Source organism: Podarcis erhardii (genome assembly GCF_964252035.2).
Source record: "Podarcis erhardii genome assembly, chromosome: 12".
NCBI classification, from domain to species: domain Eukaryota; kingdom Metazoa; phylum Chordata; class Lepidosauria; order Squamata; family Lacertidae; genus Podarcis; species Podarcis erhardii.
Window position 1 is genome coordinate 39,220,789 of NC_138513.1, and position 18,353 is coordinate 39,239,141.

The 18,353-nt window shown below is 41.9% G+C and overlaps 1 protein-coding gene across 4 annotated transcripts in view; it reads right to left on the minus strand.

Annotated features, from left to right (window-relative positions):
- CPNE4 (copine 4) overlaps window positions 1–7,099 on the minus strand; it is a 278,514-nt gene extending 271,415 nt beyond the window's left edge. Inside the window, exon 1 of one of the 4 annotated variants that reach the window (XM_081882139.1) lies at window positions 6,094–7,099. The gene's annotated coding sequence lies outside the window, so the exon portion shown is untranslated. The remainder of the gene's footprint in view (window positions 1–6,093) is intronic. The other 3 variants (XM_081882138.1, XM_081882135.1, XM_081882140.1) reach the window with 3 other exon arrangements.
- Window positions 7,100–18,353: the final 11,254 nt, after the last annotated feature.

An 18,353-nucleotide genomic window follows, 5' to 3' on the forward strand; every position in this document is an offset into this window, starting at 1 on the left:
TTAAGAATTAGCATGCCTTAAATGCAGTTGCGCAGGGAAAAGCAGCTTCCTTAAAAGAAGATTAAAATGGGACATGGTATTATTCATTAATAAGGGGCTCATTGTTCAATGCCAAAAATCTTGCAGTTGCTTTTCTCCCACCTGTTCAATCAAAGAGTGTCTGTGGATAGTGTGGCTAAATGTGGTTTAGTCCAGGGATGGGGGAACCTGTGACCCTTCAGACATTGGATTCCAACTCCCTTCATCCCTATTTGCCATTCTGACTGGGGGTGGTATAAGTTGTAGTCCAGCAATATCATCTTCCTGGCTTGTGTGTCCTCCAAGCCTTTCATGGTATGGGTTAAATTTACCTTCCCGCGGTGCCACCTGCTTTATGTACTATATGAATGAGCAGCCCACACCCTTCGTCAGTGGATGCTGAATCTGGTAGTGTGACCTTTTCCTGCATATTGGCAATATGGCCTAAGAAAACTAGATAGTTTTGAATAGTTATAGATGTACCCACGATACACAGTAAAGCTGGTGGTTGGATAAAATGTGGTTGAGACTGCTGGAATAGTTTTACTTGACTTGGTGACTCCTGAGATTTAACCAATAGTTGCCACCAGCGATTTAACCAATAGTTGGTTCAATGTCAAGAAGGCGGATTCTGTACATGCTGTAGAGGGAAGCGAGGGGCAGGTAGGAGAGAAGGAAAACTGTGATCTGAAACCTCCGCTGCCTTGCAGGATATCTTCGGGAGAAGAAATGGCTAACGACTAAATGCTACACAAATCCGGAGTGGCGTCCCTAGGACGGTTGGATGGCAACTTGTACTCTGACAACTCCTGCAGCCAAGCTGGTGCTAAACGTCTTGCTCTGCTTTCCTTTCGACCACACCCGCAAGGGCAGCCCATGATCTCCATACACACTGCCCAGGCTTGTGCCCCAAGGAGGTCACTTTGGTCCTGCTAACATAGTGGCTTGACTTCATCCCCAGAGGTGCAAACCATTGTCTCTCGAGACAGACTGATGCCAACATATTCTAAGCAGCAATGCCCCAAATAGGGGGATAAACCTTTAAGATCTTGAAAGAAGCTTTGACTTGAAGAGCCACAAAAACATGTTATTGCTTGAATCAAGAGCTATGAGCAAAAGAAAACAGTGTATTGAACCCAGGACCGTCTGCATGCAAAGCAAATTATCTGCCACTGAGCTATAGCTCTTCCCCAGTAAGCTGTAGGAAGCCTTTGAACTAGAATCCCTGGATGTGGCTTTGTTTTCATCCCATGATCTCATTGTGCGTGGATGGCGTCCTTGGTGAATAGAAGCTTTCCACAAGCAAGAGCACTTGAGGTGACAGATTCTGCTTTGCAAGAGCTTTGGGTGAGCTGAGAGGCAGAAAATGGCACTAGCTGAGCACTTCAATTTAGCACCAGCCGTTTTCATGTGCGATGTTGAACAATTGCTTGCACATGAAAGTATACACTATGTTTCAGAAGCCCAAGGTTTCTCTCTTTAAAGAGATGATTGATCAGAGAACTCTTTCTAAGTGGAGAAAAGAAAAATAAAGATATGTTTTCTACCTACCCAACAGAACTGCAGTTGTGCAGTGTGGGTTCAAACCTCATCTCAAACAGAAACTCAGTAACAGGGCAAGGCTATGTCTGCTCAGAAGTAACTTCTTACTCCCAGGTAGGAAGGTATCAGATTGCAGCCTAAGTAGTTGTAAGAAAGACACTGGCTATACCCATGCTATGCATTTAAAACAATCCTATACCACTTTGACAGTCATGACTTTTCAGAATGAATTCTGGAATCTATAGTTTGTAAAAGGCGCTGAGAGTTGTTAGGAGGCGTCTCACAGCGCTATGATTCTCAGAGTGGTTTAATTATCAATCCTTCATTCCTAGGAACCCTGGGAATTGTAGCTTTGTGAGGGTGAACTGCTTTCAATAATGTATTACAGGAGAGAGCAACCTTTATTCTGTTTTTAATCTGTTGGGAGCCGCCCAGAGTGGCTAGGGAAACCCAGCTGAATGGGTGAGGGTATAAATCCAACTTCTTCTTCTTCTTCTTCTTCTTCTTCTTCTTCTTCTTCTTCTTCTTCTTCTTCTGGTAATCTGGAAGTACCACAAACTGGTGATGCCAGAGTCAAAAGTGCCAAGCCCAGTGCCAAAGATGGGTAGGTCCATTACGTTTCTCTCTCGCCCACTTTCCCCACATTCCATCCTTAACACCAGACGGAATCGGACCAAAGGTCACATGAGGCTATAGAGCAGCAAGCTGCTTGTCTCTGTTTTATCCCTACAATGCTTTTGACTTCAAATGCCCTTGGCATTTATTTCAAAAATGAGTATTAGGCTCCAGAACTTGAATTATACACTAGCAGCTACATTACTAGAGAATTTGAGTTCAAAGAAACCAAAATAAGCAGTGTAGTTTTGCCATCGATCAGTGCATTTTTAAAATATTCAGTCTGCCATCTGGATTCAAAATTGTGCCCAGATGTAGCCATGACTAGATGAAAACTTGCTCCTTGATCTCAGGAACCATCACACAAAATTTGGTGAAGATATCTTAAAAGAGGTGTCCAAGTGCATAATGAACAAACAACTTTTCAAAATAGACTCAGTAGATTAAATTATAGATGACAACTTCCCATCTCTATCAATCTTTGTGTCCCTTTACAAAGCCTCACTAGATAACTGGGATGTTGGCTGCGCACTCACATCGCCTACACACCCACAATAGAGTGGTTCTCTTCTATTTTATGACCTTATAACACTTCAGAAACTCCCAGGTTATAAATGTCATTCCTCTAATACACCTTAGTACAATGGCAAAGTTAGATCTATGCTTCCTGCAGTGCCTTAATAAAAAATATATATATTCACCAACAGATCAAACACAGCTAAGCCTGCCAGCACACCATGAAATATTGCTTGCAGGAAATTAAAACTTCTATGCAATCTTCCATACCTACTTATATGCAGAGATACTGTATTCTTTTCCAGGTGATAAGAGAAAAAGAAACTAATTACTTTAGTAGACTTCTTAGGGGGGAAGGATGGAGAAAATAAAATGAAACCTGTCTGGAGCAGTCATTCAAAAGACTGAGACACTGTGGTTGTTTTGGGAAGATTAGTCAAAGAGCCAAGTTATATAGCCCTTTGTCAAAAAAATTACTGGCAGAAGAAGTAAAAAGAACACCAGTAGAAAATCCATTCTTATTCCTATACAATGTTTCCCTGTAACTTTTCCCTGAGGTTCAGTTTGCTGCTATATATTAAAAGGTATTTGACATTTAGCGAAAAATGAAATCCCTAATTTCCTGTAAATATCACAACACGGTTAGATCTTTCTCAGGACAATATTTTCATGTTTTATTATGTTTTTATAAACATAATAAGCCTCCCAGAGTGGCAGGGGCAACCAAGCCAGATGGGCAGGGTATAAAAATTACGACTACTACTATTACTATTGGCATTATTGCGATTTTCTGTGCTCAGTGTGCTGTTGCTCATTGCTTATCTGGACCAGGGTGTAATGTTTCATAGAATCATATAACTGGAGAGCTGGAAGGCACCCCAAGGATCATCTAGTCCAACCCCCCTGCAATGCATATAAAAATACATCCTCTCTGGATTAAAATATGGGGATCCAAAACACACACACACACATCCCTATCCCTAAGATGCATTAAAGCTGTAACCCAGCTATGATCTCCTAGATGTTGTTGGACTCCAACTCCCATCATGCATCACCAATGACCATGCTGGTTGAGCTTCATGGGAGTTGGGGTCCAACAGCATCTGAAGGGCACAGCTGTCTTATCGCTGCTGTTACCGTTAAGAGTCATTCAAGGAATCATAGAATCATAGAATCCTAGAGTTGGAAGAGACCACAAGGGCCATCGAGTCCAACCCCCTGCCAAGCAGGAAACACCATCAGAGCACTCCTGACATATGGTTGTCAAGCCTCTGCTTAAAGACCTCCAAAGAAGGAGACTCCACCACACTCCTTGGCAGCAAATTCCACTGTCGAACAGCTCTTACTGTCAGGAAGTTCTTCCTAATGTTTAGGTGGAATCTTTTTTCTTGAAATTTGGAACCATTGCTCCGTGTCCGCTTCTCTGGAGCAGCAGAAAACAACCTTACTCCCTCCTCTATGTGACATCCTTTTATATATTTGAACATGGCTATCATATCACCCCTTAACCTCATCTTCTCCAGGCTAAACATGCCCAGCTCCCTTAGCCGTTCCTCATAAGGCATCGTTTCCAGGCCTTTGACCATTTTGGTTGCCCTCCTCTGGACACGTTCCAGTTTGTCAGTGTCCTTCTTGAACTGTGGTGCCCAGAACTGGATACAGTACTCCAGGTGAGGTCTGACCAGAGCAGAATACAGTGGCACTATTATTTCCTTTGATCTAGATGCTATACTCCTATTGATGCAGCCCAGAATTGCATTGGCTTTTTTAGCTGCCGCGTCACACTGTTGGCTCATGTCAAGTTTGTGGTCAACCAAGACTCCTAGATCCTTTTCACATGTACTGCTCTCAAGCCAGGTGTCACCCACTCATTTTTTTTGCCCAAGTGCAATACTTTACATTTCTCCCTGTTAAAATTCATCTTGTTTGTTTTGGCCCAGTTCTCTAATCTGTCAAGGTCGTTTTGAAGTGTGATCCTGTCCTCTGGGGTGTTAGCCACCCCTCCCAGTTTGGTGTCATCTGCAAATTTGATCAGGATGCCCTTGAGTCCATCATCCAAGTCATTGATAAAGATGTTGAATAAGACCGGGCCCAAGGCAGAACCCTGTGGCACCCCACTAGTCACTCTTCTCCAGGATGAAGAGGAACCATTGATGCGCACCCTTTGGTTCAGTCAGTCAGCCAGTTACAAATCCACTGAGTGGTAGCATAGTCAACTCCACATTTTACTAGCTTCTTTACAAGAATATCATGGGGCACCTTGTCAAATGCCTTGCTGAAATCAAGGTAGGCTACATCCAATGTGTTCCCCAATATGGGGTAATACCAGTTCTAGCTAGGACATATCCTCATAGAATGTCCACAGGGAGTTGCTGCATGTACACATGGAAGCAGTAACCCTTCAAACAATGTTCCCACCATGCACACTTATTGAAAGCACTTCTGATTGACTGGAAAAGAAAGGGCCATTGTTGAAATGTTTATGATCAACCACAAGGTGTCACTCAAGTGCTGCTGGGAACACAATGCAAACAGCAACTCACAGAAGGAACAGAGAAACCTCCCAAGTTGGTCTGGTATTTGGTGGGGGGTGGAATTACCCAGGTCTGTGGAATGACATGCATGAAACTACATTTTTCTTACACAAAGAAGCAAAAACAGGAAAGGGCCAGGGCAGACGGACAGACTGATTGAAGATATTTTCAGATAGATAGATAGATAGATAGATAGATAGATAGATAGATGAAAGAAAGAAAGAAAGAAAGAAAGAAAGAAAGAAAGAAAGAAAGAAAGAGAAAGATGAGCAGATTGAGAGACACAGACATTTTCCAGAATGATCTGGAAAGTCCACACTGGAAACAGAACGGTGAACTATATGAAACTTTGACATCATTCAAGCAGGATTTGCTTATGCTCTGAACATGAAGACCATCAGAAGTACGTTGAACTGAAATTGTTGGGGCTTATTCAGTGGGATTAGGACTGCAGCTTTACAATGCAATCCTAGTGCCAAAATATGGAGGTTGGGAGAGGGTAGAATGTGGCATGACCTTAAACCTTAAGTAATAATAATAATAATAATAATAATAATTTATTATTTATACCCCGCCCATCTGGCTGGGTTTCCCCAGCCACTCTAGGCGGCTTCCAACAAAGGTTAAAATTACTTTAAGGTTAGATAGTTACAATGGAATGGTCTCGGTGGAGAGGTGCACATTTTTCTTCTTATTTACTCATGATTATTACTTTGTCAAAATATTTAAAAAAAAAATAAAAAGAATGTGTACAATGTAAATAAATGTATAAAATATAAATAAAAGAACGAAAAAATAATAAATAAATAAATATTAAAAAGATGACCTTAAGCCAACACAAATTCCTTACCATGGTGTATCTACTTACCCTAACTGAGGGAAGGCAGAAGAAGTTGCCAGAAGTTACCTCAGTGCGAAGGGCAGAAAAGGTGTGTGTCGGGCCAGCGAAAGAGTGGGTTGGGTCTGGGGAGGAAGATAAAACAGCTCCCTGTACCAGTGGCGGACCTACATTTTGGGGTCCCTGAAGCTTGAACTGTTATGGGGGGCCCTTTGCAACTAGCAACAAGATCTGGGTAATCCCTGTTGACTTCTTCAATAAGGTTGTTCCTCGGCAGTTCGCCACACCTTGACAACACCTGTGCTACCGACTCTCAAACTTTGGGATTGTTGAAATAGATACAACAACAAAAGAAACAATTTGAGTTGTGACACTCAGATTGGGTCTACTAGACCGATAAAAAAAAAGAAAAAGTAATGCGGACTAAAATTGCTTCTGGGATTAGCGGCCCTGAAACTTTAGCTTTCTTAGTTTCATAGTAGATCCGCCCCTGGCTCTTTATTAATTAATCCTGCCTACAAAGCAATTAATAACACCACACACAAAATGCAGGTGTAACCAATGCTTTTTTTATATAGAAAAAGAGGTGCTGTAAGTCACCACGAACGCCTCCCTTGTTCTCTGTATAATGGCAATGGCGCCCACCTGAGAGACACCAGAACCAAAGTTCTGGCAAGTTCCGGCTGGAAAAAAAATGCCCTGGGTGTAACTAAAATTCACCCCACAGGGGTTGGTGGAAGGACACAAAATGAAAGTTTCCACCACCCTTGTCTCACACACCAGAGCACTTAGGATATAGTTTAAGTTACACAGCTATGTTGGTGGAGGATTGCCCTGCTAAACCTTCAGTTTACAGCAAATTCAAAAGTCTTGCAGGCCATGTGGTGCAATCTGTGGATCTTCTCAGATTTGCACACTGGGCTGACTCCAGTTTTATCATCATGCAGACACAGCACTCGCCCTCCCATAGCACCCCTCCAACCTTTGTGGCTGGTGGGTGCGCGTGAGGCATTTTATTTGGGAAGGGTTGCCACAGGGAGGATCACAGTGGCAAGACAAACAGCGCTCTTATCAGGATAGTGCTGGTTGCGGCCTAAAGCCGCCATTTTACTTCCCCTCACAAAATTCCAGGGACCTGATGTACTATTGCTCAGGGCATAGCTGTCAACTTTTCCCTTTTCTGGCAAGGAATCCTATTCGGAATAAGGGAATTTTCCTTTAAAAAAGGGAAATGTTGGCAGCTATGGCTCAGGGATGTTGTTTGAATCAAGTCTCATTTTCAAAAGAGGGTTTCTTGTTATTAGATGCATAAAGCCACCTACAATTTCACTGGAACCCGCTCATTTCCACACACACAGTTGAAGTCATTTATGGCAGACATTTATTATTATTATTATTATTATTATTATTATTATTATTAGCAAAGTAGTCCCACTGACAACAGTGAGCTGGTTCTTGTTAAATCTGAGGAAGGGTGCATTAATTTTTTCGCATCCTCAGTAGTCTGTTGCCGTTTGATGCCAAATCTTTAAAAAGAAATATCATCATGCGGGTTAGAAAGCGTAGATTTTGCCACTACTTATTTTGGTTTCTTCCCTATCAAAACATAATCAAAAATATCTGAAGTTTCATTTGGCCACATCACACCCATTGTGCCTTCCTGCTGAAGTTGCAACAAATATTTTGCTGAAAGACAAAACCGCATATCCTGTGGGATCTATCTGTGCAACTGTTTCTTTTTGAGTTTATCCTCCCCATTTCTCCCTGCTTGCAAAAATAAAAGTTGAAGGTACTGGTTATTTTCCTTGATCTAACAGACGCCTTCTAGCAAAGGCAAGATCAGACAGTAGGAAATTTGTATCACCCTGTGAACACAGCAGTGAGTATGGCAGACGTCAGAACCAGGAAAACAGGAGAGATAGATAACATAAATGCAAGTGAAAGGAGGAGAAGAAATGAGCTGGATCTCAGCACCAGGTATTCCAAACTGAGAGGACATATTTTGATTTTCTCAGATATTGGCAAAGATTGGCTCAGACATCATCCTGAAATCTCCTTGACATACAGTGGTACCTCGAGTTAAGAACTTAATTCATTCTGGAGGTCCGTTCTTAACCTGAAACTGTTCTTAACCTGAGGTACCACTTTAGCTAATGGGGCCTCCTGCTGCCGCCGCCACATGATTTCTGTTCTCATCCTGAAGCAAAGTTCTTAACCCGAGGTACTATTTCTGGGTTGGCAGAGTCTGTAACCTGAAGCGTCTGTAACCTAAAGTGTCTGTAACCCAAGATACCACTGTATATGAAAAATGGACAATTAATATTGTTCTCACAATGCTGTAGGCTTTGACACTTGGACAAGAGGACCTTCAGGGCACATTCAAAACTATGATTCTAGGGTTGTAAGCTAAAAGAGTAGATTAATGGATTTGGAGAACGTCACATACCCTCAGTCACTGTAACTCTGCTTTCTATAGATATTGAAACTTCCCAGCTTTGCATTGCACTGTAGTTTTATGAAACTGTGTGTGTTTGTAGAACAATGTTGCAACTCAGAAGAGAGTACATGTTCATGGTTGTTATGGTTGTGGTTTGTAGCCATTCAGTAAGTGCTATGACACTTACTGAAGTGATGACACTCATGCATCCCTTCTGTATAACCATTTGGGAGGATCCCTTGACTCATCAACATAGCGGCAAATAAAACGTTTTAAAAGTGTTGTGAAATGCAATAAACACATGTGACACTAGATGGCGACAGTGAGCTATGCAAATATTCAATGTATTTTTCCAAACGTTTTTTTAAAAGGATTTTCACAGCGTTTTTAATATGTGTGTAGATTCCACCCCTGTGAATGCAAGGCTCACATTCAAATTTGTAAATGCTTTTTGCATTATTTTATTTCAATAGCTACAATGAGTTCCACAGAACCCAAATCATTTGCTCCTGGTCATTTTAACTCCGAAGAAGTAGAATTAAAGCTTTATGCTAAGTTCTTCAAAGACACGAAACAATGCATTATATATTCAAATGAAGTGATATTGTTTGTTTGTTTATTATTGAATTTATATACAGCCCTATAAATATAAATTCAATAATATTATAAATATTGAAGGAGGTCACAGAACAACATACAGCAAACTCTGTGCATATAATTTACAACCGAAACACAATATATTTGCAAACAGACACACAAGCCCTCCATCACTGCAGGGTGGGCTATAGGCATGCACATGCCCCTGCTTGGGTCTGCTTCCTCTTTCTCCCTCTCCCGCAGGTGTGTCCCCAATCTGTTCTGGAGGGTTGGGAGAAGCCCCAGAACAAGCTTGAGGTGGGAGAAGAAGTAGAGGTTCTGTTGTGTGAGCAGAAATCATTTAACTTGCACAAGAATTTTGCTGGGTTCAGCCCTCGTTCCCTGGCCAATGCGCAAACACAACACCGGACCTCACTTTTTTCCTAAAAGTTCAGATTCCCTTTCCATGTCTTCATCCTCTGTGCCTGCTCCAACCCTTTGCGTTTGGATGCTCCTCCTAAATTCAAGCAACAAAAGACTCAGATGGTCCCCAACGTCATGTCATCTCAGATCAGCTGGCCTTCTGCTCCTTGGCCTCCCTTGGCGCAGCCTCTTCCCCTAAGATCCTGACCCTGGAACATATCGATAATTCCACTGTGACATCCTAACTTGAGAAGTTCGCTGCCTGCAATCTGCTTCAACCACATGACAAAGTTTCCTTGTATTTGAAACTGGGGAAATCCAACTTTTGCACCCAGACGGTGTACAAATATAGGTGACTCTTGATTTCATTGCATTTCAGATCATCGTGAATACCCAGTAGGCTGTCAATCAGAACTTTTGTATCTTTCTGTGAAGTGCCGGTGTCAATCACTGTCTAGAAAAGCTTTGCCTTCGTCCTGTGAACATATGGCTGTGTTTCAGGCTGATATGACTCAAAAGAACCAGATTAGGATGTCAAGAGACAAGTACAAAGCAGCTGTGCATGTATTCAGGCCAATTATTGCTTTAGCCCTCAAGGGCTTCATTTAAAGTCTTTGGCAAAGACGGATGGAAGGAAGGGGAAACATTAAAAGAAATATTTTACTCTCACCGTGTTCAGAACAAGTATATACACGAAACAGAATGATAAGAACTATATATGCGGGGTCCTAGTTCAGTAGTAGAGCACAGGATTGGGATGCAGAAAATCTCATCTTCAATCCCTGGTAAGGATGGAGTTCGCATTTAATTCAGGTTCATGTCTAAAAGCAAACATACCTAATCAAACACTTTCCAAAATGATACACAAATGGAAACACAAACATCCTTCAAACTCCACACTTCTCCGAATTTCGCAGTGCAGTTTTCCAGCCAAGTAATGCGCTCAAAAAAGCATTATACTAGGGTAAAAATGTGTGCATGAAAATGCATGTATTTGTGAGAAGAGCATACAAAAATGCATTACATATGGGGAAATCACCTTTCAAAATGTGTTTATTAGGCAAAATTGCAAACAAAAATGTGTATATTGGGGAAAATGTGCACTACAACACTGGTGTATTTTTCATGAGGACTTTAAAAAAAGAAAAAAATGTGGAGGACTGAGCTTGGAAGTGGAAAAATGAAAGAGGTAAAGAAGCCAAAATTGATAGATTTGCCCATCCCTAGTTCTTGGCATCAGCAGTAAAAGGGTCATGGAGCAAACGCCAAAGAATCATAGAGTTGGAAGAAGGGACCATGAGGGTCGGGGCTCGAACCCATCACCCTAAGATTAATAGTCTCATTACCGACTGAGCTATGATAGGAAAGATCTCCATCTGAGATTCCGGGCAGTTGCTAGATGATGGGTTGTGCTAGCTAGTCTGACCTAGGGATGGTGTTTTCTTTCTTTTTTAAAAATAATTTTTATTGAATGATTTTATGTTACAAAAAACAATACAGCCGAACTACCACTAAATATAATTAAGAAATAAAAATTACATACATCAATATTTAGTTTGTTATTTGTTATTTACCATCTTATTTCCTCCCAAACATTGCATGCAACAACACACATATGTGCAGACACCCACACACCCACACCTGCACACAAAATGATAATAATGAAAGTAAATATTTTCCCCCTTTTATCTTCCAAAATCTTTTCTTCAACTTTGACTTCCTGTCAAGTCCCTTTGCATATATTTTATCTTACATTTGAATGTACACAAAACAATAAACCTTTCTATATAATTTTTCTAATACATTCTGAAAACATAATAAATCCTTAATTGTTGTCCACCTCCTTTTAGTTCCTTTATCACTCGAATGCTAGCACGGAATCAAAACTATTATTGTATTTTTAAACATATCTTCTATAACCATCCCATTTTTCCGCAAATTTTTGCTTTGAGCTTCCTCTGAGTTTACTAGTCAGTTGAGCCGTCTCCACCAATTCCTGTAATTTGATTTGCCAATCTGTTATTTTTGGAGCCACATGATCTTTCCATTAGGGATGGTGTTTTCTGAAAGTTTTGGTGTCAAACTTATCCATGTCGATTTCCCCCCTGGTATTTGCTCATTGATCTCGAGTAGAAGCAAGGTTTTTTCATGTTCCACTAAAAATACAAACAATTTTCACATATTATAGATACCATTATACATATGGTATTATATTCATATTATATGCCCATGCATGCCAGATTTCCTAAAGCAACTAACATACAAATGGATACATTCAGTAATGCATATAAAAACACAAATAAATACTTAGATGTGTGGATCAGAACTTAGTTATCCACCCAATTTCACACTGCCCAAAAGTTTCAGAGCAGTTCTGTGTTTTAAAGTAAGAGATCAGGATTTTCAGCTTTGCTAACACTTGTATATTTTGCTGCCCCTTAAGCTACTGCCATATTAGACTTTTAAACCCAGCTGCATGAGTTATGCACCAGGCTCAATCAATTGTAAATGTTATGGTGATTTTATTTTGCTCAGATTCTGAGACAGCCAAAGGCCCGATAATTGCCTGGGGAGAAAGCGCCTGGAACAGGTAACCTGTTTGTTGATTTCAGTGAGATATAAATATGTAGCGATAGTTTTAATATAGAGGCCATGCTGGATGTCTGTTACCGCAACTTGACAGGCTCCACTATTTCACTTGTATAAACAAGACGGACTTTTCATTAGCAGTTGTGTCGGAGGTGGAACAGCGTTTCATTGCTGCAGTTTGGAGATATTGTGCAGTCCTATCTACATGTTGTTATATCCATGCTAACAAGAGTAATTCCCAGGGCACTAAGGGAGAGAATTAGGGCAGGATGTGGAGGGCAGACCCAGAACTCCCCTACATGCTAACATTCGGTTGTGCTGACATCTGTTGCCATAACTACTCTGACACGGAGCTCATCTGCTAGGAGAATTTCAGATCAGCCGGAGCTGGCAATTGTGTCCATTTCACAGCAGGTATGTGTGTGTCTTGTCACATCACCGGAGTGTTTTGAAACAAGTTGGAATTGTCAGGGATTTTATGTGCCCACTTAAATTCTGCCCTGAAGCCGAGAGAGGGAATACGCAACCTCCTGCAAATCTAGGATGCTGTGGAGGTGACGTTAAGTCAACCCTGCAAATAAGTCAATTAAAAGTACAAGCTGCAACGTGTTCTTGGCACAAGTGTATTGTGCACTTGCAGTGGTTCCTTCTGTGTTATGAATGGTCCTGCAATGCTTCCGCAATTCTACCACATCACCGCTGTCAACCATGAATGGAATACTATTGTGCCAAGAACTTGGGTGACCTGGCTCCATAATAAAATACTTAGGGCTACAACATGATGGATGCAAAGGTGCTGGAGGATTGCATACAGAACCCAAGAGAAAGACTTGACCAGCCTTAGATGTTTTACCAACCAAGTGCACTCTCTTCTAGGAAACAGAGACATGGCCGCTATGACACACACCTTTGCAATATCTTGCTGGACTATTGTAATGTGCTTAGGCATAGAGCTACCCTTGATAACAATCTAGAAATTCTGGTTAATCTGGTAGCTTCATTGTTAACTGGCACCAGAGGCTGGGACCAGTTAACAACTGGTTAACAATTCTGGGCTGCATCAATAGGAGTATAGCATCTAGACCAAGGGAAGTAATAGTGCCACTGTATTCTGCTCTGGTCAGACCTCACCTGGAGTACTGTGTCCAGTTCTGGGCACCACAGTTCAAGAAGGACACTGACAAACTGGAACGTGTCCAGAGGAGGGCAACCAAAATGGTCAAAGGCCTGGAAACGATGCCTTATGAGGAACGGCTAAGGGAGCTGGGCATGTTTAGCCTGGAGAAGAGGAGGTTAAGGGGTGATATGATAGCCATGTTCAAATATATAAAAGGATGTCACATAGAGGAGGGAGAAAGGTTGTTTTCTGGAGCAATGGTTCCAAACTACAAGAAAGAAGATTCCACCTAAACATTAGGAAGAACTTCCTGACAGTAAGAGCTGTTTGACAGTGGAATTTGCTGCCAAGGAGTGTGGTGGAGTCTCCTTCTTTGGAGGTCTTTAAGCAGAGGCTTGACAACCATATGTCAGGAGTGCTCTGATGGTGTTTCCTGCTTGGCAGGGGGTTGGACTCGATGGCCCTTGTGGTCTCTTCCAACTCTGTGATTCTATGATTCTATGATTCTATGACCAAATTTTGCCACTTTTAAGAGAGCTTTATTATTCATTATACATTTGTTTCTGGACTGAATTCACAGGACTTGTTTTGACCGTTAACTCCCTAGGAAAAGCGAGTCCAGGGTTACCCAGAGAGCACATTTTCCAATCAGATTCTCCACAAACATTAAGACCTCCAGGCAGTCATAAATTATCTTCCATAAGGTTGCCTCTTTTTCTGATTTATTTATTTTTGGTTGTGATACCTCTTTTCTGACACACCTCCTCCTATGAAGTCTTGCAGAGTTTGATCACTACTGTCTTCCAAAAGTAGGTCAAGGCCATTTGTCTCAGCAAGTCTTCAGAGAACAACATTAATCAATGTGCTCTTTTTTTGGTTTGGGGGTTTGTTTTGTTTTGGGCCATACTTTTAAATACTTGTAAAGGTTTCATTGATTTGGTGTTGGTGATTTGGGGGTTTGTTATGTCAAAAAGTATGTTGATTTTAAACGTGAATTGGAGTTAGGTACTATTGCAATTTCATTGTTTGTCGTTGTAAGCTGTCTTGCAGGAAACTGACAATTCACTAACTAACTAACTAAAGATGGCTAGCATCCTTTGACTTCTCTGACTCTTCTTGAGCTAGTTAGTGGTATCTCACCCCCGCAAGAAAATGTCTTTACCTACAAAAATCCACGGCTGAGTGACACAAAGTATTCTCAGTGGCAAAAGGAACAAGGGAACTACTTCCTTGAAGTGGAACTTTGTCAAAGAGCACACAGATTAAAAGCTGTGTCCTAGGATCCTCGCTGTTCCAACAGTGCAATTTTGATCTTGAAGCCAGCCTTCTATGGTCCTTCAGATATCTATTTCTCCGTTATATGAAAACGAAATATAGTTCTGAAAAAAGCCTCCACACCGAAAGTCTTTGTTGCTAAGGGGTTCTTTCTATTTTTATACAGATTATATGCTGTCTCCCATGAGAAACGGGAATTCCTGGCCAAGAGTCTAAAGTTTCTACTTTTATTTTTTTTAAAAAAGGCCACCGGGTATCAAACTTGCAGATACAGCCACTTAGACCTCATTTTCAGAAAGAAATGAAGAGCTGCCACTAAACAGTTGAGCATCTACCAGGTCCCACCCTCATCCCCCACATTGCATTTGTTATTCATTAGCTCAAGAGGGTTCTAACATCATCCTTCTAATTTAGGGCAATTGCATTTTCCCAACCTACGTTATTTTGGGGGAATGGGATTGGGTGCCACCACCTGGAATTGTTCTTGCACAGGGACAGAGAAGCATTTTTAGTCTGAAGCCCACATTCCCATCTAGGCAATGGTGGGCGGGGCTAGAAGCAGAAATGGGTGGGGCAACTTTGGGGCTTCCCCTAGACACCTGGTCAGCCACTGTAGAGACAGATAATGGACTAGGATGAACCCCCTCTATCCTGTATCCTAGCATGATCAGAATTGAAGGGTACATTTCAGCCCCGCCAAAAAACTCAATGAGGACACAAAGTAAAGATTGCCAACTAACTAAAAAACCTGGCCTGGCCTGTAGCTTGGGCTACAGAAACTGGTAGATAAAGCTTTTCGTCACACCGTGATAATATTTATGACAGCCAATAAATGTTGCTGCAGCCTCTGTTGAAGACCCACTGGGAGGAGGTAGTTCAAAAGTTGGCAATCCAACAATTCTATGATTCCATTATTTTCCTCCAGATGCAAGCATTAGCCAATGTCACTGGGATAGTATACTTTGGAGGGAATATGAATGTGCTCACTTGGGCTTTCCCTGAAAGTTTGAAGGGATATGATGAAAGGATTGCCAAAATGAGAGCCATTTACATCTATTGCACAAGTAAACAATATACAAACTGAAGCCTCAGCAGAGAGAGACAAGATAAATGTTCCTCTTCTTCCCTCTCAGGACCACAAAACATTCTGCGGGAAGTGCCAATCTTTTGCCAAATCATTTCCCCTTTGTGCTGAATTGTAGTTCTGAGGCCATTAGTCGTTTTGACTGAGCGGGAGAAATTGCTTAGCCATTCTGTCAAACCCTTCCTTCTTATATCTCTCCCCACCCCAATGGCTCTTTCCATCAGCTGGCAATCAAATGTGATAGATGGAGTCAAGCTTCTTAGCTTTTGCATCTGTGCATATTAGCAGATTCATGGAACCATAGCTTCATCCATCATATTTTAAAAAATAAAAAAGATCTTTCAATGGCTCCTTATTAACAGCTTTTTCACAGTGAACCTCCCCAAATCAAGGACAAAATTACGTGAGCGCCCCCAAGTGTAAAAGATAAAGGTGGTTAGACTTCCGGGTTGATGCGATCGGTGTAATGGCGGATTCCCTCCGAGCTCCGGAGGGAATCGGCTCCTCTGAGGACGGGTCTTGCCGCGCCGGCGACGCGGGGACCCTTAGAAACCACAGGTGCGGATACCTGTGGACCTGGTGACTCGGTGGGCACCTTAAGCGCCCCCCTTGACAGTCGAAGAGCCTTTTTAAAGGCTGCGGAGAAGGTACGGGGGGTGGCGTGGTGCTGAGAGTAAACCGCTACCTCAGTGGAGTGAAGCCGCAGGCCATTCACCGGAGAGCGTCAACTTTCTACCTGAAAATTCGATTGGATACAAACACCCCGTGAGTAGAAGAAAATTTGGACTTTAAAAAAAATCGTTATTTTTAAATCGGGCAAACGGGGGGATGTGCTAAAGGGAAGTCCGCACCACCCCTTCATACAGGCAATTGGAAGCAAGGAGCGAAAATCTAAGATCGGAAAAAAGATTTTATGTTTACGGAAACTGGTAAGAGACTTTAATAACTTTTAAGAACAAGTTTTATCTTGTCAAGTTGTGCTGGAGGGAAGAGACGAACTTTGGAAACTTTTGTGACCCCCCCCCCTTGGACCTGGGAGCGTCCTGCACCAATCTAGCCTTAAGGAATCGGAGTTCGACAGCTGTCAACTGAGCTGTCAAACAGCTGAACAAAGGACAAAACTGTATTACTATATATCTCTTTGGTTTAAAGGTGTTACATATAAACAGACGTGATTTGAAACAAAGTAAATAAACAATAGGGTAAAGGATTGCTGGCGTAGAACTTTGAACAATGGCAATCCCCCTAGGGGAAACCAGTGACACTACAATGGCTGCAGAAGGAAAATTACTAGCACAAATAGAGAGAGCCTCTTTTCTCGTGGGAATCCTACAAGAACAATACATGACCTTGATTTTCAAAACAAACAACCTTGCTGAGGGAACTAGAGACTTGTTCTTGAGAGACTCTGTAGCTCAACCAAATATGACATCTTTGGAGGGGGTGAAGGAGGAAGTCGGAGAAGAGAAAGTGTGGAAACCTATGTTGCCAGAGAACAAAGAAACCTTTTGGATTACAAAGTATGAAGACATGAGACTGAGGAGAAAAGTGAAGGAGGAAGCCCTTGGAAACTGTGGAATTATGGAAATTAAAGGAGTAAAGAAATATAACTGGGACTTCCTCCTCTTTTCTGGCCTTTATTATCTGCAACCTGGAGGACTTTTGGTAGAACCCTGGCAACAAGTTTTCTCAATTAGGTTTGAACTGGGAGAAGAGGAAGTAACTGTAACAGACACCCTTCGAGACCTGGAAACCAGCAAAAAGGAATATCAACAGAAAAACCGGAGAGAGACTGAAATAGACTTGAGGGCTGGAGATGTGAGGAATCCTGGCTAGGAATTTTATGGGAGGATAACTACCTGGGAAGGGACAGATACCCGGGCAGGGAGGGAGGGGGGAAAACAGATTTTTGAAAAACTTTATGATTTTTGGTTATTGTAAATTTGATTTATACTTTAATACAAAAAAAGGGGAGATTGGTATATAAATTTTGATTGATCTTAGAAAAAAGGATTTATTGCATATAAGAAGATAGGGTAATAATATGGGGTTTAATAAGATGAACTAAGTTGGAGAATAATGAGATTAAGTTTAGAGAGAGGAATAAGAACTTGCTGAATTAAATGGGGGAAGTGGGATGTATGTGGGGGGGTGGGGGGAAGTCATATGTGTTGTTTGTTGTTAAAAAATTTGAAAACCCAATAAAAATTTAATAAAAAAAAAAGATAAAGGTGGTTAATTGGGCAGAGCTTGCTCTCACTTAAACCTCAGAAGCAGCTGGATCGTGGAATCGTAGAATTGAAAGGGGCTATGAGCATCATCGAGATGCGGGTGGTGCTGTGGGTTGAACCACAGAGCCTAGGACTTGCTGATCAGAAGGTCGGCGGTTTGAATCCCCTCAAGGGGGTGAGCTCCCGTTGCTCGGTCCCTGCTCCTGCCAACCTAGCAGTTCAAAAGCAGCGGGAAGGTAAACGGCGTTTCCGTGCGCTGCTCTGGTTTGCCAGAAGTGGCTTAGTCATGCTGGCCACATGACCCGGAAGCTGTACGCCGGCTCCCTCGGCCAATAAAGCGAGATTAGCGCCGCAACCCCAGAGTCGGCCACAACTGGACCTAATGATCAGGGGTCCCTTTACCTTTACTTTATGAGCATCATCTAGTCCAACCCCCTGCAATGGAGGAATATTTCACCCAATGTGAGACTCGAACCCATGACCCTGGGATTAAGAGTCTCATGCTCTACCAACTGACCTGTCAATAGGAAAGGGAAGGTGCTTGGCCATTTAAGGCAG